Genomic DNA, 26722 nt, shown 5'->3' with positions numbered 1-26722 from the left:
ATTAGAAATACATTCCAACACATTTATGACAGAAATGATATGACACCTGTGATTTGCTTCAAAAGAAACTCGGGCAAGAGGGGGACAGTTAGTGTATGGAGATCAGATGAAACGCCACTGGCTGTGAACCGCTGTGGCTGGGCAGTGGATACGTGAGGGTTCATTTGATATTTTCTCTACTGTGAAATTAAGTTTGGAAGTTACCGTTGTTTACCATTGTTTAAAAAAATAACAAAAGAATACATTCTTTTTTTTTTTAATTTTTTTCTAATGTTTCTTTATTTTTGAAAGAGAGCACACAAGTGGGGGAGGGACAGAGAGAGAGGGGAACAGAAGATCTGAAGCAGGCTCTGTGTTGCCAGCAGCAAGCTGATAGCGGGGCTCAAACTCACAAACTGTGAGATCATGACCTGAGCTGATGTCAGACGCTCAACCAACTGAGCCACCCAGGTGCTCCAGGAATACATTCTTGGAAAGGCTCTAATGCTGGTTGTTCAACAGCCGGAAAGGACTCTCTCTCTGGCACTACAGATGAACATATTTCTTGACATCCAGGGCCTCTCCTAGGCCTACACAGGCCCTGCTCAGCACCCAATCCCTCACCTAAACCAAGAGCCAGCAACAGTGCCCCCACACCCTCTTTCAACAACCAAAGTAAATGATTATAATAACTAAAGCCCCTTTCATCTTATAATTTCTTGGCAAGAATCTGGAAATGCCTCAAATACTTTTAGATGGGTGGGACCAAGTGGTATTAAATCCAAAAGCTCATGCAAATATATATTGGACAAAGGGTTTGTACCCCAACTTTAAAAAGAACTCATGAATCAACAGTAAGATGAATGATCCAATAAAAAACCGGCAAAAAATGTGAAGACACCTCAAAGAAGTAAATAGGTGGAGAGCCAATAAGCAATGGAAAGCGTTCAACATCATTAATCATTAAGGAAATGTAAATTAAACCACTTCATACACACTAAAGAGCAGAAATAAAGAGCATGCACCATGCTAAATAAATACTGGTGAGGAGTTGGAAGAACCAGAATCCTCATACACTGCTGGTGGGCCTATAAAATGGTACAACTACTTTGAAGAATTGTTATGGAGGTAAATGTATAACCCTACAATTCTTCCCCAAGGGAAATTTTAAAATATGTTCAGGGGCACCTGGGTGGCTCAGCTGGTTGAGCACCCGACCCTTGATTTCAGCTCTGGTCATGATCTTGTGGTTCATGAGATCGAGCCCCACGTTGGGCTCTTCTGTGCTAACAGCACAGAGCCTGCTTGGGGTTCCCTCTCTCCCTCTCTCTCTGCCCCTTCCCTCCCCCCCCTCTCTCTCTCTCTCTCAAAATAAAATAAACTTAATATAAGTAAGTAAATAAATAAATATGTTCATAATAAGAACTGTCCAAGCTTATAGCCGCTTGTCCCACTCCAAGCTGGAAACACCTCCAACAACTGGAAAACAGAAATCGTGACATGTTCATCCAATGGAGTACTTCTCAGCAATATCAAAGGACAAACTATGGATACATACAACAGAATGGATGAACCCACATACGTTAAAGGCATAGGTATGATTCCATTTATATGACATTCTAGAATCCACTGCAAAAAATGGCAGTGATAGGAGACCGAAGGTGACTGGGGGGGGGGGGGGGGGGCGGCTGGCAGTTGACTAGAAAAGAGCATGAGGAAACTTTCTAGGGAGATAGAAATGTTCTACATCTTGCTTTGAGTGATATTTACATAACAGTTGTCCAAACACATTGAACTGGACACTTAAGATCTGTGCTTTTTTTTTTTTTTTGAATCGAAAAAAATTTTGTTCTTTCCATCTAGGGGTAGGTGATCGAGAACTCCAGAGTGAACACATGGTACTTGCCTACTGGGCACATTCACCTTTCCACGAGTGATCACCACCCCCCTTCCTTCTCTTCTATTACCCGCTGTCCTGGTGAACAGCAAAAACCACCCTGTACCCATTTTCCCAAGACTGAAAATTGGGAGTCGTCCGTGATCTTCCTTCTTCCTTCCTCCTACTCAGTCACTTCCTGGATAGCTCCTGAGCCCACTCCACTGCCTCTTCTCCATCCCAACTGCCTTGGCTGGAGTTTAGATCCAGGTTGTTACACCTGCCTCCTGACCATTTCCAGTCTGGCTCCCTGGTCTATCCTCATCCAAACACAAAGCCTCTGCTTAACTTCCTCTTTCGCTCTCAATCACTCTGAGCATAAAGACCAAAGTCCTTAGCAAGAAAAGCAAAAGCAGTGAGTTCCTTTTGTGCATGGAGCAACTCTTTGCTTTAGCTGTTACAGCTGCCTCGAGCACCCTACCACCACCCTACCCTTCATACTTCCTTCCCATCCCTATCTTCATAGCTGTCTACCTGATAAGTCTCCATTCTTCCTTAAGGCTTACATCAAGCATCACCTAGTCGTGGTCTTTTTTTTTTTTTAACATTTATTTATTTTAGACAGAGAGAGAAACAGAGAGACAGAGACAGAGGGGCAAGTGGAGGAGGGACAGAGAGAGAGGGAGACACAGAATCCAAAGCAGGCTCTAGGCTCTGAGCTGTCAGCACAGAGCCTGATGTGGGGCTCTAACTCACGAGCTGTGAGATCATGACCTGAGCCGAAGTCAGACGCTTAACTGACTAAGCCACCCAGGCGCCGTCCCTAGCATCACCTATTTTTACAAGCCTAGGTATCCCTCCTCTGCACTCTGCCTCCAGACATCACCTTACACTGTGTGGGGCTTACTTACACGCTTATGAGATGGTTCCGATTGCATGAAAGCACTTTATGTATGTTAGCTCATTTAATAGCAATTGTCACTCTGCATGATGATTGGTCTTCTCTTTGTCTAAATGGTAAATAGGGACTATTTTGTTGCAATTTTTCCCTCATACCTTTTCAGGTACTAGGAAAGTATAGGTATGAGCTTAACGATTTGTTGAATTAATGAATCTCAATACAAGTGAAGGCACGGACTGGTAGCTACATCATTTTACTCCAACAAGCAAAGTGAGCATCTAGGGCAGACTAGCTACTGAGCTTTCTACCCGGTGTGCTATCGCAAAGCCCAGCCATAGCTGGAGAAGTCCGCAGAGGAAGTCACATGCCATGCCCAATCCTCAGATGTCTCAACTGCTTTACTCTCTTCTTTCGCTACAAGCAGCTCCTTACAACCACCTCAAAGTAACTACTGTGTACCTTGCATCATTCTGGCCTCCCACACACATGGTCTCATTTAATCCCCACAACAGCCCTGAAGGTGGGCATCGTCATCATCCCCGAGTTTACATATGAGAAAACTGAGGTTCAGAGACGGTGCAGAAACTTTGTTTAAAGAACCAGACTTGTGGGAAGCTACTTGTTTAAGGTGAGATTGACTCTATCAACAGCTGGGGATTTCAGGAGGTGATTGACTTGCAACCTCCCAAGAAGTGATAAAAAGCAGAGAACCAGGTGCTCAGTCGGTTAAGCGTCTGACTTTGGCTCAGGTCATGATCTCACAGCTCGTGAGTTAGAGCCCTGCGTGGGACTCTGTGCTGACAGCTCAGGGCCTGGAGCCTGCTTTGGATTCTGTGTCTTCCTCTCTCTATGCCCCTCCCCTTCTTCCTCTCTTTCTCTCTCTCTCAAAAATAAATAAACATTAAAAAAAAAAAAGCAGAGAACCTGGTGGTTCAGTTGGTTGAGCATCTGACTCTTGACGTTGCTCAGGTTGTGATCTCTCAGGCGTGGGATTGAGTTCCTTGTCAGGCTCTGTGCTGGGCACAGAGCCTGCTTGGGATCCTCTCTCTCTCTCTCTCTCTCTCCCTCCCTCCCTCCCTCCCTCTGCCCTTCACCTGCGTGCACACATTCACTCTCTCTCTCTCTCTCTGTCTCTGTCTCAAAATAAATAAACATTAAAAACAAAAAGGCAGAGAACTATCCTGATAGAACTGTAATCCCATGGAGTACAGAGCCTGCAGAATGCTAGGAAAGCGAGCTGGACTCTACTTGGCCACGTGGAACCAGGAGACAGAAGCCAAGGCCAGGCCAAGGAGAAGGAGCAGAAATTGGGCAGGTGGGTGGTCCCGTCTTTCCTGAGGAAGGGTAGGGTGAGGGAAAGATCTGTAGGCAACTGACCCAACTTCTCCCCCACGTGTCTGAGACCTCAGTTCACAGGATCTAAAACTCCTCATTTTTTTTTTATTTAACTTTATTTTTTAAAATTGACATCCAAATTAGTTAGCATATATAGTGCAACGATGATTTCAGGAGTCGATTCCTTAGTGCCCCTTACCCATTTAGCCCATCCCCCCTCCCACATTCCCTCCAGTAACCCTTAGTTTGTTCTCCACATTTATGAGTCTCTTTTGTTTTGTCCCCCTCCCTGTTTTTATATTATTTTTGTTTCCCTTCCCTTATGTTGATCTGTTTTGTCTCTTAAAGTCCTCATATGTAAAACTCCTCATTTTAAAGTGGAAAAGAAAAGACTAGTTTTCTATCTTTTCCTCCCATTTTTTCTTCCCACCAACCTGTGGAAGACGTGTGCCCATTGGGCCGGAGGGTAGCAGCTGGAGGAGGAAGAGAGCTGATTTGGATGAGGGACCTGGCTCGCTCTCACTAAATCCCAATTTCCCAGACAGGGAACCACCCTGTCCACAGCCCAGGCCTCTCCTCTTCTCTCCCCTGGCTCGCAGGCAGGGGCTGCTTGCTGGCTATTGTAAAAGTAGTCTCTGTTCTTGGAGTTCAACCAGCACAGGCCTCAAATTTCCGTGACACCCACAGCTGGCAGTCCCTCCCACACCACCTTCGTGACCTGAGGCTAAAGAAGGAAAAAGCTGGCCATAAACGTCCTGGGCCAAGAAACTAAAGCCTCCTCCCAAGAGAGATCACCCATGAGAAGACCCTCTGGATTCCTCCCCGGAAAGCAGGCACGACACCGGAAGCAGAAGTTCTCATAAAGACAAGCACGAGGAAAGCTCACTTCACGAGGATTGTAGGGATAAGTGACCCATACAGTGCACAGTACAGAGATAGGGCAGCAAGATCACAAGACGTGGGCCTAGTCAGGGGGATGAGCACAGCTAAAGAAAGACTGGGTGGGGAGTGCTGTGGATGTGATGTGGGGTGTGGCCAGCAAAGAGCAGAGAAAATCAGGGTGCACAAAAGCAGGTTCTGAAGTGTGCCCAGCACTGCGGGGGGCGGGGGGTGACATTCAGTGGTCGCAGGAGAAGGGTTAAGCTGGAACTAGGGGGAAGGAAGTATCCCTCCATCTGGCCATCCATCTACCTTGTTAACACATCTTCTGGTCCCTGATCTGGTTTTCTAGCCACCAGAGAACAGGGAAATGCAGTGTCCAGGATAGAATACAAACATTCAGAAGCCAGGACAGGGGTGCATGGCCCTTGTGAATTAATCAGCTAGCCTGAGCTGATGTCTGACCCCAAGGGTCTCACCACCTATGGATGTCCTAGGAAAACGTGTCTCTAGAATGTGAATGAACGGATCTTTAGCAGCTACATCCCAATAACTGGTCTAGAACCCAGGGAACCAGAGGCCAAAAATATGGTTTTCATATACTCACATATGATTAATCAACCCCACAAAATTACTTGGTAAACTGAAGTACCCGGTGGAGAGCTGGCCGGCCTCACCTTAGTAACAGTCATACGCTGCTGGCCAGGGCGGCCCACCTACCTGCACTTGTAATTTCTAGAGACTGTAAAAACCAAGTGTTAGAATTTGTTATTTCTTATTATTATCATTAACTTGTGGGTTTTTCTCCAGATATATAGCTGAGGACAAGGAAGAGCGACTGAGGTATGCATGAAAAAAGAGACTGGGGGCGGCTGGTGGCAAAGTCGTTTAAGCATCCGACGCTTGATTTCGGCTCAGGTCATGATCCCAGGGTCATGGGATGGCGCCTTGTGTCGGGCTCTGCACTGAGTGTGGAGCCTGCTTAAGATTCTCTCTCTCTGCTCTCCCCTGCTCTCTCTCTCTAAAATAAAAATTAGGGGCGCCTGGGTGGCTCAGTCGGTTAAGCGGCCGACTTCAGCTCAGGTCATGATCTCGCGGTCCATGAGTTCGAGCCCCGCGTCGGGCTCTGTGCTAACAGTTCAGAGCCTGGAGCCTGTTTCGGATTCGGTGTCTCCCTCTCTCTGACCCTCCATGCTCTGTCTCTCCCTGTCTCAAAAATAAATAAAACGTTAAAAAATAATAATAATAAAATTAAGTTAAAATTAAAAATAATGCTCTTAAAAAAAAAAAAAAAAAAGGAGGAATCTGGGGGCACCCGGGTAGCTCAGTTGGTTGAGTTTCTGACTTCAGCTCAGGTCATGATCTCACGGTTGATGGGTTCAAGCTCTGTGTCAGGCTTTCTGCTGATGGCTCAGAGCCTGGAGCCTGCTTCAGATTCTGTGTCTCCCTCTCCCTCTGCCTCTCTCCTGCTCATGCTCTGTCTCTCTCCCAAAAATAAACATTAAAAAGAAAACTTAAAAAAAAAAAAAAAAAAGAGAGTCTGGCTGAGCATATCATCTGGCAAGAGCCATCTTAGGGGAAAGAGGGACATCCAAGACAGAGCAGTCCCGAGCCAGGTCTCCCAGGTGGGATAGACTGGCACGGGGGAGAGAGATCCAGGAAAATGGCCTTGGCAGGATGACAGGTCCCATAATGAACAGGCAAGCCTTGGATGGCAAACGTATTAACAGATGTGCATGTCTGAGCAGGAGGCTGGCCGTCAAAAGGGTTAAGGATTCTGTAGTGAATCTCCTACTTCGTCCTTTCATTTCTCCTGTTCAGTTTTTCAGCCAGGAATGGTCTCTGGAATTAAATGGCCTTTCCCTCCTTTTTTTGCACATGCCCCATTCTGAAGACAGGCTCCGTGCCCCCCTGGGGACTGCGATGCTTGCTTTTGATGTCTCTTGGGAAATTTTGAACAAAGGCTCTAAATACAGCTCAAAACCCTTGCACAGAACCACACAAAAGGCAGAAGGAGGCTTGTATGACGTGGAACCCATCAGAAGTAAAAGGCTCTGTGTCCAGGGCCCGTGACACTCGGATCGGGATACAGGATTTCTCTAACCAAAGCTCCTGGGTCCCAAGTGTAAGGCAGACTGGATTCCTTTCAGGAAACCATGCATGGGTATGCTCTTGTACAGAATTTCTCCAACGTTATTCTTGGCTCTGCTAACATTGCTTTGGCTTTAAAAAATCAATAAATAAAGCAAGCAGAAGGTCCCTTCACATCCGGGCCGGACTAAAAGGGCTTTGCCCTTACCAAGCCAAAGGAATATTCGGTTCAAGCAGATATATTATGCTGGATACTTTCACTTGATTTTTCCTTGGGAGGGCCAGCAGTGCACGGAAGGCTTTGCTACGTATGACAACCAGTGTTGCTAAGCTACCAAAAGTCACTGTAGTGAGAGAAGAGCCAGAGATTGGGGGGCTGGTTGGTAGGACATCAGCAGGAGAAAGGGAAGAAGGGAGAGGAAATCAAGTCCCAATCACACAATGATTTTTAAGTGTCTGAAGGGACATTGCCGACTCCTGAAAGTTTCAGTTCTAGAAAGTGGATCAAAATCCTTTCCAGTGATCCTGACATGACATGACATAAAGAAGGTATAGAAAGAACAGCTCTTACTCCTCTGGGCACTTTGATCCTGATCTAAATCAAAAGGAAGAATGCCTTGATCTCATTCTATTATTTATTCTAACATGTTTGCCTGACAACCCGGGTACAACAAACTTTTATCTAGCAGGAGCTCAATAAACACTTGGTGGTGGACTGGCCAGTGCTCTCCCAGGGAGGAGATGACCAGTGCTCTCCCGGGGAAGAGACCACAGGGATGGAGGGTCAGCGGGGGAGGGGAGAAGAGGGTGTGTGCAAAGCTGTGCAGTAACAGGCTGCCTGTGATTCAGAGGGTGTGATGCAGGAAGCTGTCACTCATAGGCTTTTGTCACCAAAGTCAACGAGCATACTTTTTTTGCACCACATAGTGGAGTTTTTCCAGTTTTCCCCCTTCCGTTAAAATCCTACAGCTTGCTTCTCCCAAGCAAAGAGGCCAAGAAAAGAATCCATATTGTCAGAACTAGCCACAAGGTAAACAAAGACAAAGAAAGAGTGTGCTAGCCAATTAAACAGAAACGCAGGCTCCTGGCAGCAACATGACCCAGTTTTTCCATTCACTTGATGTAAGTAAACCCCCTTTACTGAGATGGCCCCTTTGGCTTCAGGGGGGAAAAACAAGAAAGGTTTTCCATGTGTTTCTACAAGACTTCTCTACCTCCTAAGACACAGCAAAATTCCATTAAACCCAATTCCCATTCAATGGAAAGGAAGCAGGCAGGGCTTTGGCAGCACACAGGCCTGGGTTCGAATCCTTGTTCTGTTTCATCCAAACCAGTAGCCCTGAGGTCCAGAGCAAGTCGGCTGAGCCTGTCCAAGCCTCAGTTCCCTCGCTTACAGAACAGAGACGTCAGTAACCATCACACAGGTTGCTGACACAACTAGAAAAGACAATCCATGTTCAGAAAAGTAAGTGTTCCTTTCCCTGCAACTTGGAATCACACCACACCTAAGGGATGTAGTGCAGGTACCATGGAAAGCGCAGAAAAGGACATTAGACTGGGCTTAAGGAGCTTTTTATGTTGTTTTTAAAAAAAAATTTTTTTTTTAATGTTTATTTTTTTGAGAGAGAGAGAGACAGTGTGTGAGCAGGGGAGGGGCAGAGAGAGAGAGGGAGACACAGAATCCGAAGCAGGCTCCAGGCTCTGAGCTGTCAGCACAGAGCCCGATGCAGGGCTCGAACTCACCGGCTGTGAGATCATGACCTGAGCTGAAGTCAGACGCTCAACTGACTGAGTCACCCAGGCGCCCCTATTTTGTTTTTTTAATGTTTATTTATTTTTGAGACAGGGAGAAACAGAGCATGAGTGGGGGAGGGGCAGAGAGAGAGGGAGACCCAGAATCTGAAGCAGGCTCCCAGAATCTGAGCTGTCAGCACAGAGCCCAACACAAGAATCGAACCCACAAACCGTGAGATCATGACCTGAGCCGACGTTGGACACTTAACCGACTGAGCCACCCAGGCGTCCCTTAAGGAGCTTTTAATGGGGAAAAAAAAAAAAAAAAAAAGGAGGGGGACTACTCCACATCTCAGAACAGGGGAAGGTTTGGCAAGACTTTTAAGGCTTTAAAAAACCAGGGTATGTTAAGGTCTTCAAACTACAGCTGGGATGTCAGAGGACTCTTCTAGATACCTTGGAACTTACACAAACACTGACTGGTCCACTCAAAATGCCAGACTCAAAAAACAAGATCCAGAAAGCTAGGAGTTTTTCTAATTCTTAGAGCACAAGGAGAAAGCACCCTTGTGGTTAAGGGCTTATGCCCGTCAGTAAACAGGTTCAGATCTCAGCCCCGCCACCCACCAGCAATGCGACCCATGCCTGCTTGGAGGAGTTGGTGAGAAAGGCAGACCACTACACCCAGTCCCCGAACGTATAAAATGCTTACTAAGGGGTGAAGTTCCTGTTGTTGCAAAACACTGAAAAGCTCTGAGCCCTGATACACGGAGTGATTTTGCAATTCGGTGTGTCGAAAAGAAGATGGTGGGAAGGCAGAGATAAATGAGAAATGCAGACAGATTCATCCTGGGGGGTTGTGCAGGATGCAAAATGAGAGCGGTGCCTGGGATTTCAAGTTTAAGGCCATGAATACTTCAGAGCCCACGGATACTCCTTGTACTTCAGAGGGAGGAACAAAGCGCCGGAATGCTTTGTCTTTGCTCCCCCTGGACTTGCCACACAAAATGTACCCCTCACTCACAAAGAGCATGCAGGAGCACAGCCAGTTCGTAATCCCTACCATTCATTAGTCTACAGCAAAATGCCCCAAACCTAAGGTCCAAACTTACCAAGACATCAAATTCAAAACAACAAAAGTCGACACCTCATATGTAAAGGATCTTAATTAAACAGTATCAAAAATGCAAATGTGTATGCAGTGTCTGGACCTACTGATTATGAAATAAACTTGATTAAGAACAAATCCCTTTTAAGAAGAGGAAAAGAACCCGGCAACGCTCATGAACATCAAATGCTGTTCTCAATTAGCCCTTTTCCTCCGAACTTCACAAAGTACCAGCAGGTGGGAGATAATTAACGTTTTAATAAAACTTGTTTTACATGCCTCAGTTGGAACCTTTTTGTTCTGCAAAGCTTTTCCCTGTCCAGCCCCAAGATGCACCCACAAAGTAAGATTTTTTTTCACAACATTATTTTTCTGGTTACATTTTGGGGGTTTATAACTTCAGGAAGATGAAGGTAGAGGAGGTAATTTATGAAAAGGAATATTTCTCTTTATCCATATTTACATTCTGCAGGGGAGGGAGTTGGGTTTTTCGGTTCTCCTCCCATGCCTATCAGGGGAATAAAGTCCTTGCTCTCACTTGACAAGATTTACAGAGCAATGAGAGGTCTGCAGACTGATACAAACTGTACAGCCCACTTCATGGGTGCACCCCCCCCCCCATTTGCAAGAACTGCTGACTTTGACAGCTTGGATTTTTCCCTTTAAAGACAAATCTCTTGTCTTTAAATGCAGTCTTCTTGTAGCTTCTCACCCTCACCTGCAAACCTCAACATCCACGTGAGCCTGTTTCAGTATAAAAATGCTGGGGCACCTGGGTGGCTCAGTCGGTTAAGCGGCCGACTTCACCTCAGGTCACAATCTCGCGGTGAGTTGCCGCGAGTTGAAGCCCCGAGTCGGGCTCCGTGCGGACAGCTCAGAGCCTGGAGCCTCCTTCGGAGTCTGTGTCTCCCTCCCTCTCTCTCTCTGCCCCTCCCCTGCTCACGCTCTCACTCGCCCGTGCTCGCTCGCTAGCTCTCTCTCTCTCTGTCTCTCTCAAAAATACACAGTAAAAAAAATGCTAATGCTTGAACATTTTTCACTGAGTAGGTCTTCACAACTTACGTCCTGCTGCCCATAACACAATGTTGGCAGCACACAAGCGAACAGTATACGCTGCAGAGACCAACTCATAAAGCCATTCTAAGCCGAGACATGGAGGAGCACTGTCTTCCTTTTCAGAAAAGGAAACCGAAGCACTTGAGAAAAAGAACTGTGTTGCTTGCACATGGGGGATCAGAACCCAAGACCTGGGCTTTTACTTCTGGATAGATCAGAGACTACATCCCATCTGAGAGTAACCTAAGCTAACCCCACCATGCACAACCCAATCATTATAATTTCTGGCATTTTAATTGGACTCAGACCTCAGGGTTTGAATTTAAGAGGGTGAGAGCTACAGGAATCTGTGTAGGGATTATGGCTGGAAGGTTGCCTGCAAGTTACAGTTTATTTTCTCCTCAGGCCTTTCCAAACCCCCACCCCCCACCCCCACCCTCCCATCGGCTGCCTCTGCTCTGCCACAGCAGGGACAGGACAGCCACCATCCAAACACCATGTTCCTTTTCAGCGCTGGAGCCTCTCAAGCCCGTTCCCACACAACCACGCCTGTACAAGGGTCTGTACAGCGGGGCTTTCCCATCTGGGCACTACTGGCATTTTGTTGGGGTGCTGCCTTGTGTGTTAGAGCATATTGGCAGCACCCCTGCCCTTTATGCATTAGATACCAGTAACACACACCCAGTTGTGACCAGCAAAAAATGTCTCCAGAAGGCACAGGAGAGTTTTAGGGCAGAGAAACTATTCTGTGTGATACTGTAATGGGGGACACGTGTCATTATGCATTTGTCAAAACCCACAGAATATACAACGGAGAGAATGAACCCTAATGTAAACGATGGACTTTAGTTAAAAATAATGTATGAATATTGGCTCATCTTTGTAACAAATGTACCACATTAATGTAAACTGTTAATAATAGGGGAAACGGTGGGGGGGGGCGGGTAGGAAGAAAGGGGGTATATGGGGATTCTTTGTACTTTCTGTTCAATTTTTCTGTAAGCTGAACTGCTCTAAAAAATAAAGTGTGTTAATAAACCTACAAGTACACAGAACAATTGATGGTTTCCAGAAGGGGGGATGGGTGGAAGGATGGGCAAAATGGGTTTTGTTCCTTTTTTTAACGTTTATTCATTTTTGACAGAAAGAGAGTGAGCAGGGGAGGGGCAGAGAGGGAGACACAGAGTACAAAGCGGGCTCCACACTCTGAGCTGTCAGCACAGAGCCTGATGCGGGGCTGGAACCCATGAACCATGAGGTCATGACCTGAGTCGAAGTCAGACACTTAACAAACCCAGGCGCCCCCAAAATGGGCTTTTAAAAAAAGAATGAATCATAAAAAAATTGTAATTAAAAAATTAAGTTTATTAATTAAAAAAAAAAAAGTCCCTAGACACTGCCATATGTCCTTATAGGGCAAAACTGTTCCCAGTTTTACAGTCCGTATACTGCTGTATGGGGCAGGCTAAGTCCCTGGAATGAGCTGACCAGTCCAGCTGTATCCAGTCACACTTCAGGATGGAAAAGGGGAGTTTCCTGGGTGTCCAGGGATCACAGACACTCTTCTAGAGGATAATCTTATTAGGAGAGAAAGTACCTCTCTTAGGAAAGTCCAGGCAAAGTCCACACAGAGGGACCCAATCCTCCTGTCCTGGCCTCAAAGACAGCAACTCGGACACTACATGCCGTCTTAGGCAAGGACGCCCTCTTTAGTGTCCCCTTTGTCAAGACTGATCTCTAGGCCCATAAGGAATGGAGAGCCCTGGGCTTCCAAGAGGCCAAAGCAGTATCTAAATCGCACCCGAGATGCTTCCAGTGGCAGCTGCCACGACTCACCTCGGTGTTTCTGTCCGAGGGCTCTGGCAGGGTTACAATGGGGACAGCGACCCGTGTGCACTACCCTCTGCTTTGTACGCCCCCCAGAATGCATGATGAGATGTGACAACATCAAGTGTGCATCCACTAGGCAGACAGCAGTGCACACACACACCTGGAACATGAACAACACGGGTGTTGTTACCAGTAACAGAGTCGATGCCCCCCCACACACACACACCCCCTTGACTCCTGACTCCTCCTTTCACCTGTGGTCTCATTTCCTTCCTCTTTCCTCTTATCCTGTCACCCCTTCCTTTGACAGTGCAGCTTCTCTCAAAGAAAGAGGACAAAACGAGGCTCCCCAGAGAGGCAGAAAAACAAGGGATGACAATACACACATTGGGAGGAACACTCGGGGCACGCCTCCGCAAAAAAAGTCAGGCAGGTGGGCAAACCGCACGAATGAGCATTCCTAAGCAGCTGCAGTGATACTGTCCGGCTTAGAAAGACCAGAGCTCTCCCAACACCGTTAATTTTTCTCTCCACTCTCAAGCTCTTCCAAGGTTGGACCTTTTGGTAACATGGGCCTTACGAATTGCTCCTCCACCTTTCCAGGCTGCCGGGAGGATTAAACACGATCATGTGCATCTAGCACTTAACCTGGTGCCCGGCACATAAACTGGCTCTCGAACAACACAGGTCTGAACTGCGCGGGTCCACTTAGACACGGATTTGTACGGTTCTGAAAAGACAGTTTCTTTTCCTTCCCGATTTCCTTAATAACGTTTTCTTCTCTCTAGCTGACTTTACTGTAAGAACACAGGATAGAATACATATAACGTGCAAAATATGTGCCAATCGACTATGTTACTGGTAAGGCTTCCAGTCAATAGTAGCCTATTGGTAGTGAAGTTTGTGGGGAGTCAGAAGTAATAAATGGAATTTTAACAGCGCGGGAGGGTGCCCCTAGCCCCGTGTTGTTTAAGGGTCAACTGTACGTGTTTACTAGATGGTTTCAGCTATCATCTAAATTTGTACGTTGGGGCACCTGGGTGGCTCAGTCAGTTAAGCGTCCAGCATCCGACTTCGGCTCAGGTCATGATCTCACGGTCTGTGAGTTCCAGCCCCACCTCAGGCTCTGTGCTGACAGCTCAGAGCCTGGAGTCTGCTTCAGATTCCGTGCCTCCCTCTCTCTCTACCCCTCCCAGCTCATGCTCGCTCTCTGTCATGCAAAAATAAACATTAAGAAAATTAAAAACAAATAAATAAATAAATAAATTTGTATGTCAACTTCTAGCTAACTCTAAACACTTATTAAGCCATCCATTTCCCCCCACTTATCTTATCAATCCTAGCCCAGGGAAGTTTCTGTGGAATTGACATTCATTTTTATGGACAGAGCTGTTCCTGGCAACAGGAGCTTCTCATCAGGTTCAGAACTCCCTTAAACCCAGGGCGCCTGGGTGACTCAGTTGGTTAAGCTCTGACTCTTGTTTCTGGCTCAGGTCACAGTCACGTGGTTTCCTGAGTTGAGCCCCATGTTGGGCTCTGTGTTGCCAGCGCAGAGCCTGCTTGGGATTCTCTCTCCCCACCTTCTCTCTCTCTTTGCCCCTCCCCCACTCATGCTGTCTCTGCCTCTCAAAACAAATAATAAACTTTAAAAAAAAAAAAAAAAAAACTCCCTTAAACCCATCCCAAGAAACACTTCAGCCTCTCCAGATCTCCGAGACTTTAAATAAAAAGGACCAAGCGGCACAGATTACCAAAACTGACTGAGGGCTCTACCATAGCGTGTGCCCATTCGACAGCTCATCCCATTTCTCAGTTGCCTCATATCACAGAGAATATTCTCTTTCTCTCTCTCTTCCCCGCTCCCCCCAAACCAGGGGTGCCTTCATATCCCTCACTGTTTAGATTATGCCTCTCAGAAAAATCCCTGCAGGAGATAAACACAGGATCTGTAATGGGAACTCCAGCACACCCAACAATAGTGCCACTGTCACACATGTGTGAGCTTTCATGAAAGCAAGGGATTGGCAACGCGGGGCTGCCATGCCCAGGAAAATTATTTCCTGTGGGAAAAATAAAACAACCTTCAGCTCCTGGCAGGTCCCGGGCAAGCCCAAGCCAGGCTCACCGGAGAACTTGAACGCTCCATCTTTGGAAACGGAGGCAGACGTAAGGGCTGTTCCCGCCAGCCCTGGAGTGCCCAGTTGGGGGAAAATCAATGCCGCAGCATCAGGGACCTGGTTTTTTCCCAGCACAGCATAAACAAAACCACCACTGCTGGGGGACAATCAATTAGCAAGATGAGTCATGTGGTCAAGAGAAAAAACAACAACAAAAAGAAACTCCATTTCTTTTTGAAAGCACGTTCCAGGGTCGGATGCATTTTTATCCCATCAGTCAGATGTAGAAAGGTGATGGCTTAAATTCAATAAGAGAAAGAAAAGGCTGGGCAGCCTCAGTGACATCCTGTATGCTCTGCTATTATTGAAAGGAAATAGAGAAATTACAGACAGCATAATCTATTAGCTTCAGCGTGCCCCAGTATCACGGTGATCAGCAAAGACTTCTTCGATGCTGTGTGCTCTTCAACTCAGAGTTAAATGAATTCTTGGTTCAGGATTATTTAAGGATGACCTGACATAACGCACTTAGAAGTTTCCACGGATGGAGCCGGCTGAACAACACTGAATTCTCAAGTAACTACCTACCCGCTGCCACTCCTTTCTTTCCTCCTATTCATCTTTGTTCCTACCTCAGCCCTCCCCCAAACCCCTCCAGGCAGTTTTTCCCCAGCTCAGGGTTTCTTGACCTCAGCTCTTTGTGGCAGGGGGCTGTCCTGTGCACTGCAGGACATTTAACTGCACTCCCCGCTCTGCCCTCCACCCCCGCCCCCCACCCCAGTCATGACAAATAATCCCCACAGGTGCAAAACCCCCCTGGTTTGAGAACCCCTTCCCCAGTCTACTGTACTGTGCTCATTGGGGAGCAAATTCCCTTTTACCTCCCATTGCCTGGGATACTTTTTGGTCCCAATTTTATCTCCCAAACTTCTATTTTGCTTCTGGGAATCAGTTTGGGTGTCACCTCCTCTGAAAAACTATGACACTCCACCTTGCCACTCCCCCCTCCAGCACCAAAAAAAAAAGGGGGGGGAAGGGGCTGGGATTCCTCCTCTGTGTGCCCACCCTGCCTCATGCATGCTTTTCTGGTAGCACCTACATTACAGTATCATAATGGTCTCCTTACTTCATTATTTAATAATTCATCCATATGGGGTGCCTGGGTGGCTCTGTTGGTTAAGTGTCCAACTTCGTTCGGCTCAGGTCACGATCTCACTGTTTGTGAGTTTGAGCCCCACGATGGGCTCTATACCGACAGCTCAGAGCCTGGAGACTGCTTCAGAGTCTGTCTCTGTCTCTCTGCCCCTCCCCCACTAAAGCTCTGTCTCTCTTTCTCTCTCAAATATAAACATTTAAAAATTTTTTTTAATTCATCCATCCATTCATTAATGCAACCAATTTTAAAGTGCTGTATAGGAAATATGGCCATGAATGAGACACTTGGACTCCTGCGCCTGTAGGCTCATATTCTAGTGATGGAAGACAGGCAATAAATAATTACAAATAAAATGGCAGGGGCTCCTGGATGGCTCAGTTGGATAAGCATCTGACTTCAGCTCAGGTCATGATCTTGTGGACAGTCTGGTCCATGGGTTCAAGCCCCATGTCAGGCTCTGTGCTGACAGCTCAGAGCCTGGAGCCTGCTTCGGTTCTGTGTCTCCCTCTCTTTCTGCCCCTCCCCACTCACACTGTCTGTCTCTCTCTCTCAAATAAACATTAAAAAAAAATGGCAGACATTAATATAAGCTATAAAGTAAATATAGCAGATCTCTCCCCACAAGGAGACTTAGCTTCTTAAGAGCAAAGACTGCTTTATTCATTATTGTATCTATAGGAATTAGCACTGAGCCTTAAAAACACGAAAACAAAAAAACCAGCATTTTCCGCTTTGTCTCTAGGCATATGTCATTTTTTGCTCTCTGTCATGGAGATTTAGGTACAGGGACTCTCTCCTGGGATACAGTAAGCTTCTTGAAGGAAGGATCCTGCCCAATTTGTATATAAATTTTATACAGAAAAATCAGAGGGCTTTGTTAAATGATTTTCCTCAAGCTATGGTTTTTAACACTGAAATTTTTTCTAAAGATAAAGCAGAAATGCTTATATGAAGAAAAAAAGCATCTTGTAGATGGAGAAACTGAGGCTCAGAAATGGTGACTTACCCAAGGTCAGAAAAGCCAGTCAACTGGACTGAATGTCTGGCACTAAAACCCAAGCTTCCCTCCCACATACCACTGCCGCTTACAGAAGCCAGACAGATGCAAATCGGGTAGAAATGTCAGGAGAAAACCTCTCTCCTCACAGAAGACTGTTGGCAAACTGTGGCTAGCATGTAGGTGGTGAGTTTATTTACAGGCAAAAGGGATCTGCTGGTCAAAGAGGAAGAAAAATGAATGACATTAATTTTTCATTCTTACCACTGGGACTGGGCCTAAACTTTAGCACTTTATAAGAAGGCCAAAAACCACTCAAAAGCCAACGCCTACAAAGAAGAGGGCCAAACATTTCTGCCTTTTTCTTTTCAAGAAAGAAAGGTTTGCAATATTTACAAGCTCGGGGTTGTTCTTGTACAGATGTTAAAAAATGACCCAATCTGTGGGGCTAGAAGCACCTTCTAAGAGGCAGAAGTTCCGAGGAACAAGCATGCACTTTAGGAAGTCCGACATGCATTCATGGGGTGTCTGCGTGGCTCAGTTGGTTAAGTGTCCCACTCTTGGTTTCAGCTCAGGTCATGACCTTACAGTTACTGAGTTTGAGCCCTGAATCAGGCTCTGCCCTGACAGTGCAGAACCTGCTTGGGATTCTCTTTCTCCCTCTCTTTGCCCCTCCCCTGCTTGCTTTCTCTTTGCTCCTCCCCTGCCGGCTCTCTCCATCTGTCTCAAAATAAACAAACTTAAATAGGTGGGGGGGGGGGGGGGGCCACGACCTGAGCGATTCAGTCGGTTGAGTGTCTGACTTTGGCTCCCGTCATGATCTCACGGTTCCTGAGTTTGAGCCCCACAGAAGGCTCGCTGCTGTCAGCCTGTCAGCCTGTCAGCGCAGAGCCCACTTTGGATCTTCTGTCTCCCTCTCTCTGCCTCTCCCCCACTTGCACTCTCCCCAAAATAAATGAAATTAAAAAAAAAAAAAAAAAGGAAGGCTGACGTGCATTCAAATTTGCACCCACTTAGCCTCTCCAAATTCAGGAATCTGGAAGGAAGGGGTATGATATCTAAGTGGAGAGGGATAACAGTACCCACTGTTACAAGCCAATGTTATCTTCTTCCTTTTCCGCAGTTCATGCCAGGGAAGGACCTTGACCTGGGAAATAGGCCAGCTGGTTTCACCTGCGAGCTCTGCCCCGACTCAGAGTGACTCAAGTACTGCAGCCGCCATGACCTCTCGCTTCCTCACTGGAACCTACCTCAGACAACATAGGACCAAAGGACGCTTTGTCAGTTAAAACCAGCAAGGTGCCAGAGGGCAAGCTGTAGGGACTCAATAAATGTTAGCTAAATCTGAATCAACTGGATTTTGTCCTGTAAACGCTCATCAGGAAAGTTCCCCCCTCAACTTGGGAGTTTAAACACGGCCTGATGCAGTGCCATCTGTCAGCTGGACAGTGATGCTGGCAGGAGGTTCCAGCCGTTCCATGGTCATGGTCCCAAAAATACCCCCGGGTGTTTACTCCAGCTGATGAGTCAAGACTGAACCTGAAACCAAGGGAAAGTATTACTACTCACCACCTACCTCTCACCAATCTTACCACTGTTCACACACACAAAGAACAAATATCTGTGATCCTACCCAGACATAAACCAACGTGAGCTCTATCATTCTTAAAAAAAACTATAGCGTTAGGGGCGCCAGGGTGGCACCAGGGTCATTTGAGCATCTGGCTCTTCATTTCGGCTCAGGTCATGATCTCAGGGTTCATGAGATCAAGCCCTGCGGAGGGATCTGTGCTGACAGCATGAAACCTGCTTGGGATTCTCTCTCCCCCTCTCTCTCTGTTCCTCCCCTGCTCCCTCTCCCTCTTTCTCTCTCAAAATAAATAAACACTAAAAAAAAATTTTTTTTTTAACTATAGCAGTAACAGGAAAACAAAATTTCTTAAACTTCCAATATCAACTTCTGATATCTACAACCTTCAAGCAGAAGGTATCAGAATGTCTTTGTGAAGCCCAAAACTCACGGTGAGGGTCCTAAGCATAGCTATTTGGAGGCAGGCACAGACCATTAGGGAGACAAGAGGTATGACAAAGATGCCACCGGGGGAACCTGGGTGGCTCAGTCTGTTAAGCATCTGGTTCAGGTCACAATTTCACAATTGGTGACTTCGGGCTCTGTGCTGACCAGGTGAAGCCTGCTTGGGATTCTCTCTCTGTCCCTCCCCGGCTTGCACACTGGCACTCTCTCTCGGTCTCAAAACAAATCAAAAAACTTCAAAAAAAAAAAAAAAAAAGACAAAAGAAAAAGAAAACAATGCCACCAGAAAGCTTACTGCCTCAAGGGGCTGTCTTACTCTGCCCTGTCCCCCCTCCAAAGTCAACTGTGTTGTTCAGTAACACTGAACTCTTGGAGGTATCATTATCCCCATCCTCCAGATGGAACATTAAGATTCAGAAAGGCCGTGGAACCTGCCCAAGGTCATGCAATCCCTAAGTGGCTTAGCAGGACTCAAACCCAAGATGTCTAACTCCACGGCCGGAGGGCCTGACAGCTGCCTTAATTTACAGCTCAGAGTAACTCCCTCCTGGTGTGACCCCCCCGGAGGCACCCTCCACCCCACCCCACCCCAACAAACACAGGTTCTTAATAAAATTCACGTCCCTTTGTGGGGAAAAGGCACTAGTCTGTGGACAAGGAGGAGTTAAGGCCACATTTCCAGACTTCGTTTTCTCAGTTTTGTGGGCTGAAGTCAGACTTGTAGCATTAACTTTAATGCAAATTTTTTTTGGAGGTGATTCACACAGAATTCCTGCCAAGAATTTTAATAATTAGGCTGAATGAGACCAAACTCTGTCAGTACATGCCTAACGACATCTGCTGATGTAACAGTTATCCTGGAAGCCCCACGAAGCCTGGGGAAGGGTGGGGGCACGGGCCATGTGCGGGGAACAGGCTGGGCAGTGGAGAAAGACACCTGTAGGCTGCCCACGATTTCCGCCTTCCATCCAATTAACAACCGGCTCCACTTTTATAATGTCTCGTAGCCAACGGGGACGAAAGGAAGGGACACAAATCAGAAGAGGCTCATAAAAGAAAAATGTTTCCCAATGGTCTCTTTTCTACCGCGAGTCAAGGGCTATAAAGTGTTTCTCTCTAATGTGATTTTCAGCCTTTTCCCCTGCCCTAACTCAGTGCATTCCCAACAGTAACAGGGACTCACCCACAGGGCTGGATTTCTTTAAGGGGAGAGGGAGAGAGAGGGAGAATCCAAATCTTTACTCCCCACCCTTCAAGAATCAGATTCTTAAGGGTGGGGACCCGCAATGTTTGGCAAAGGCCCCTAGAGAATCTGTTTCCCATCTTCCTCTCCACTTCTCTCCCAGTCACACACAAGCACAAGCATACACACTTGTGTGTTCACACACAAACTCATACTCTCACACTCAGAGCACCACGGACCCCAAACATGTCCAGTGCCACTGGATCAAACCTTTCCTGGAAGGTGGGATCATTAAAAACACAGAAATTAGGGGCGCCTGGGTGGCGCAGTCGGTTAAGTGTCCGACTTCAGCCAGGTCACGATCTCGCGGTCCGTGAGTTCGAGCCCCGCGTCGGGCTCTGGGCTGATGGCTCAGAGCCTGGAGCCTGTTTCCGATTCTGTGTCTCCCTCTCTCTCTGCCCCTCCCCCGTTCATGCTCTGTCTCTCTCTGTCCCAAAAATAAATAAACGTTGGAAAAAAAAAAAGACATTAAAAACACAGAAATTATAGTCAAATTATAAAATAACATAAGCTTCTTAAAGTAGTCTTCAAAACACAGACGTTTGGGTCAACCTGGCCCTTCTGAAAAAAGTGAGGGGCACTGTCACATGCCAGAATGTTACCAAATACAAAGGCATATTGTTTGTGTAAGACACAAATTATGCTTTTGCAAACCATGGGAAATGGTGCTGGCCATTGCTGTCCACTAGAAGTGTTATGTGAGCCATCTATATAATTTTAAATTTCCTACCAGTCCCATTAAAAAGGTAAAAAGAAACAGATGAAATTAATCTTAATATATATTTTTTAATTTTTTTTAATGTTTATTTTTGAGAGAGAGAGAGACAGAGTGTGAGCGGGGGAGGGGCAGAGAGAGAGAGGGAGACACAGAATCTGAAACAGGCTCCAGGCTCTGAGCTATCAGCACAGAGCCCGACGCGGGGCTCGAACTCATAAGCTGCGAGATCATGACCTGAGCCGAAGTTGGATGCTTAACTGACGGAGCCACCCAGGCACCCCTAATCTTAATATATTTTAACTCAATATACTTGCAATATTATCCTTTCAACATATAATCAATGCAAACAAGTATTAGTGGGATAATTTACATTCTTTTTTTCCATACTTAGTCATTGAAACCCAGAATGCATTTAAAACAGCACATCTCAATTCTGGGTGCTCAACAGTAACATATGAGGCCGGTGGCTACTCTATGGACTATGTGGCTCTAGGAATTCCCCAGAGTTCCAGCTTACTTCTCAGTTGTATATTTCTGAATGACTGGCCTGTAAATAATAAATACATACTATGTTTTTTAAATATTTTTAAAACAGAAAAAGCCACTTTTCAAATGGTTCTGGGCAAGTAATCTTAACCTTCGTGAGCTTCAGCTTCATCAAACGTAAATGGAGATGAAAATATGCCCACACGGCTTCCCTTATGGGGCTGTTGTACGCATCCTATGCTATAATGTTTATTTATGACAGTGCTTTGTACAGTGCCCATGCAAATGTTAATAATTATTGTTATTAGAGCTCCTGGAAGAAAATAGATCATCCTTGCAGATCAATAGCATTCTTCTCTACAGCCTATAAACATTTTGCACACATCTGTCCTTCCTTCCTGAAGGCATATATAAACAGTAAGAAATACACATCAATAATCCCCTAGCATTGGTACCATACAAGAAGCCATAAACCTACTTTACGGGAAAAAATCCCATCATAATTTCCAAGGCATATTTAAATAGATATTTTGTTAAAATGAAGACCTTGCTTTAAAAACACGAAGACATCACTGGTCAGCAAATTCTAGAGGGAACAACTGATGTGGAAAATGTTGGGATTTGGAGCCAGTGGCCAAGAAAGAATTCTTGTGCCATTTTTGGTGAAAAACAATGGTTTATTAAAGCACAGGGACAGGAACCGTAGGCAGAAAAGAACTGCACTGGGGTTGTGACGGATGGCTGATTATATACCTTCAAATTAGGAGGGGGTTAGGGATACTGTAAGTCTCTAAGGAATTTTGGAAGCAAGGTTTCCAGGACCTTGAGGTGGCTAGCTGTTGTTAGGAAAAGATCATTTGGTACTAACAAAACCTTAGTCATGAGACCCTTCAGATTTATATCAGCAGACCATATGCTTGGAGGACCACCCCTCACCCCCCCCCCCCGGGCGGGCGGGGGGGGGGGGTAGACAGATAACAGAAGTTTCCGAAGGAGTTTTATATGTTAAAGTAGATTTATAGGATCGGGGCGGTGGGGAGTTGTTGGGCTAAGACTGCCTTTTGCTCTTAGCATGGAGGCAGCTGAGCTCCTAGAGGAATGTCACCCTGCCTGTTTCAATGACTTGTCAATGGCCTGTAAGCTGTAAGAAAATTTAATTTTTTCTTTTGCCTTTGTTTCCCACACCAGGAATAAGCCTTGCCTCCCAGAGAATTAGACAATTCAGAAAACATGTTCTGAACTAGTGAACAAAGTTGGAGAATACCTACCCTCCACACCATCCACGTATTTACCCTGCCTTGTTTCCTTTCCTCCAGCCTCCTGATTCTTTTAAGAGATTTTACAAATTATCTGTGAATTTGGGTGGTTAGAAATAATCGATACTTGGGGCACTGGGGTGGCTCAGTCAGTTAAGCATCCTTGATTTCAGCTCAGGTCATAACTCCTGGTTCATGAGTTCGAGCCCCACATGCTTGGGATTCTGTTGCTCCCTCCCTCCCTGCCCTTCCCCACACCCTCAAAAATAAATAAATAAACGTTAAAAAAAAAAAAAAAAAAAAAAAAGAGGAGTGCCTGGGTGGTTCAGTCAGTTAAACATCCAACTTCTGCTCAGACCATGATGTCACGATTTGTGAGTTTGGGCCCCTCACTGGGCTCTCTGTTGTCAGCACAGAGCCTTCTTTGGATCCTCTGTCCCCTTCCCTCTCTGCCTCTCTCCTGCTCATGCTCTCTTCTCTCTCAAAAATAAAATAAACATTTAAAAAAATAAAATAAAAAATAATCAATATTTTAAGATTCAGAAGAAAGCTGGGGTCTAAATATTTTTTTAAGGTTTATTTATTTTGAGACAGAGAGAACACGAGTGGCAGAGGGGCAGAGAGAGAGGGAGAAAGAACCACCAGAGCCTGATGCAGAATCAACACAGAGCCTGATGCAGGGTTCAATCCCACAACCATGAGATCACGACCTGAGCTGAAATCAAGAGTTGGATGCTTAACCAACTGAGCCACCCAGGCACCCCTAAATATTTCTTGACAGTTGAACAAAGATTTGCTAGATGCCCCTCTACATCCCACTTGTTATGATAATGGAGACAATAATGCAACCCTTGAGTAGTGATTAAGTGAATAAGTGAGTAGTTATTATTTTATGAAGAATGATTTATATAAAGAGAAACCAGAAAGTTTGTTCTCTTTTGAAAATTCATTGTAGGCAGAGAACAAATCCTACTTTGTCAAGGCCATTGGAGGCACTTGGCATTAGCACCCTCCCCTGAGACACAGCATGCCAATCCTGGCAGTGGTCGTGAATGGCATCCCTGAGGGCATCCCCACTTTATAGCTAAGTCATAAATGCACCAGGTTTCTGGAGTCCAGATTGTATCTAAGATCAGCCTTTCCCAAAGTGTTCTGCATGATGCTTCTGGTCATTTCATTAAGAGCAATGGCAGGGCGGGGGGTGCACCTGGGGGGCTCAGCCGGTTAAAAGTCTGACTTCAGCTCAGGTCATGGTCTCGTGATTCATGGGTTCAAGACCGGTATCAGGCTCTGTGCTGACAGCTCAGAGCCTGGAGCCTGCTTCCGATTCTGTGTCTCCCTGTCTCTCTCTCTCTCTCAAAAATAAACAAACATTAAAAGAAGAAGAAAGAAGAAAGAAGAAAAAAGAAAGGAGGAGGAGGAGGAGGAGGAGGAGGAGGAAGGGGAACAGGCAGAGGTTGCATGGCTAAGTGAGTTTTGGGAAATCCTGGGTCCACACAAAGTTCGACAGGTTCTTCTACTGCTCATAGCAGTGTTCTGGGGTGGGGGAGTGGGGGGAGGGATTTTTCAAGTATCACATCTGGAGCATTCTTGAGTTGACATGAGCATGTCTTCAGACACTTCCACAGACACTTCTACTTTCATAAATAACACAAAATATACCAGGGGACAGAAAAAAAAAAACAAAAAACAAAGGTAGGTGCTCGGCCAAGAGTACTAGAATACCTGTTGTGTGGTTTTCATACTTGTTGAACTAAACATCAAAGCAGACCCTCAACAGTGCTAAACTCGGTGCCGACCGACGGGACTGGCTCAATGGTAGCTTTGTCCATCTACCCGTGACTTCTCTGTTCTACCAGCCAGGCCACCCCGATAGATACCTGTGGCTCCTGATCAAAGGCATTCCTGCTTTTGTACCTAAAGGTACCAGCAGAAACAGTGTTAACATTGTGAAACAAAATGAATCGTAGTAACTTTTGTTGTCTTCACTGAGGTTCCGCACAGCTTGCTCATAGTAGGAATGCACTACAAAGGAAGAACAATTTCATTTCTGACCCCTGATTTTTCTCCTCTAGAGCCCAATTTGGCTGTTTCAAAAAACCCATGTTCTAATAAATCTCTGGACTGAAGTCATTATGGCTAAATCTGAACAGGGCATGGCGGTGGGGCCCAAATGTGGGCCTCAGGGTCATTATGAAGGTCCTTCCATCTACATGAGCATCCAACATTTTCTGCAGACCCGAAACTCAACAGTACAACTGCTATTATATGAGGGAATCCACGTAACCTTTTATGTTTAAAAAAACAAAACCAAAAACCAAAAAACTAAAAAAACCTCCTCATGTTTTAAGAAAATTGGAGACCAAAATTAGGGCTTTTAATAAATATATGCCCTGCCAGTAATCTGTCCTCTTAGCAAGAGAAGAACACATTTTGACATCTTCTTTTAAGTTAAGATTAATTAAATGATAAAGAAACACTCTGCTCTTGTTTCTTAGTTTTTATCTCATAAAACGTGGCAAAATTTGAAATCACAAATGCTCATAAACCCAAACATTACACAGGTATCCACCCCGAAATTCTATGATTTTCTCCTCTTTGGCAAGGAACAGATTAGCAGATATTGTATTTGTTTTTCAGTGATACCAAACAGAGGTAGGTATTGATGTGCCTTTAGAAAAAGTCTCAGTAGAACATTTTGACTGACCTGCACTGATCAGAAAAACAATAAAGCCACCCAAACCATGACGACCTTTGACTATTCACAAAACATAGCATTTCTTCTGCTGGAGTTTCACAAGGGATGAAAAATGATGGCTTCATAAACTTGAGTTCCAAAGGAAACGAATCTAACTGCTCTAAGTGATGCTTATAAACCAGCTAATGGTTAATGGCATGCAATAGATAACATTATCTAAAGAAATGTTAGCAAGTGAGATCTCCTTTAATATCTATTTCTATCCCCTACAGCTATTATAGAAGAATCATCATGAAATACTCCAAACATAAAGGCAATTTATTTGTCAGGAAAAAAATTCTTAAAAGTCATTTCACCCATTCACTATGAAGATTCCATGAAGACCTAGAAAAGGGATTGTTTTTTCTAAAAAGATTTTATCCTTGGGGCACCTGGTGGCTCAGTAGGTTAAACGTCTGACTTCGGCTCAAGTAATGAGCTTACGGTTGTGGTTCGTGAGTTCGAGCCCCGTGTCGGGCTCTGTGCCGACAATGTGGAGCCTGGAGCCTGCTTTGGATTCTGCGTCTCCCTCTCTCTGCTCCTCCCCTGCTTGCGCTCTCTCTCTCTCTCAAATTTAAATAAACATTAAAAAAATTTTTTTTAAGTTCTATCCAGTTCCAGGTTGGAGCAACATGTCATACCTTCTAAATCGAACAATCTAGGACTTAGCTTCTAATCTTTATAACCGGCATAGAGATGATAAAATGTTTTCCAAATGCTGTGGGAATTTTTTTTAAAGCTCCCAATGCTTAATACTCTGGTTTTGCTTTTTTTTTTTTTTTAAAGAATTTCTCATCAGTTCCAAGTTAGAGTTCAATTGCAACAAATACTCAGAACTGATGACTTTTCTTCTTAAACAACATACTTTCTTATACACAGCATTATTGCTTCGATGAATTAATGCCAACAAATGTGGTCAGTATTGTTTCCAGATTCTTCAAGCAATTGTACTCCTTGTACGGTCAACCCAATCCCGTCTGTCCTTGATTTACTTCATTTTCAGTCTTTTGCAAACTCAAAAGTGAAAATGTAGAGGCATCTGGGCCACTTTATTCAGCGACAGAACAAAGAATTTGGGCAGTTCATAGACTTTCTCACGACAGAACAAAGAATTTGGGCAGTTCATAGACTTTTTCACATAGGTCTTCTAAATACAAAATACACTGTGGAAGGAGTTCCCTCCCTAGA

General features: G+C 45.4%; 1 protein-coding gene and 1 long non-coding RNA gene across 2 annotated transcripts in view; both read right to left on the bottom strand.

Moving 5' to 3' along the window:
- Nucleotides 1–26722, bottom strand: part of NXN (nucleoredoxin) — a 164931-nt gene that overhangs the window by 69597 nt on the left and 68612 nt on the right. The window lies entirely within an intron of this gene.
- Nucleotides 1332–13485, bottom strand: LOC121017283 (uncharacterized). Its single transcript, XR_005784706.1, has 3 exons — nucleotides 13473–13485; nucleotides 12181–12185; nucleotides 1332–1774 (listed from the first exon to the last, which is right to left on the bottom strand). It is a non-coding gene; the product is annotated as an uncharacterized LOC121017283 (long non-coding RNA).

This window comes from Herpailurus yagouaroundi, unplaced genomic scaffold (assembly GCF_014898765.1).
Source record: "Herpailurus yagouaroundi ecotype Mexico unplaced genomic scaffold, PumYag 215, whole genome shotgun sequence".
Taxonomy (NCBI): domain Eukaryota; kingdom Metazoa; phylum Chordata; class Mammalia; order Carnivora; family Felidae; genus Herpailurus; species Herpailurus yagouaroundi.
The sequence above is the reverse complement of the archived record's forward strand: the minus strand, read 5'-3'. Positions and strand labels throughout refer to the sequence as shown.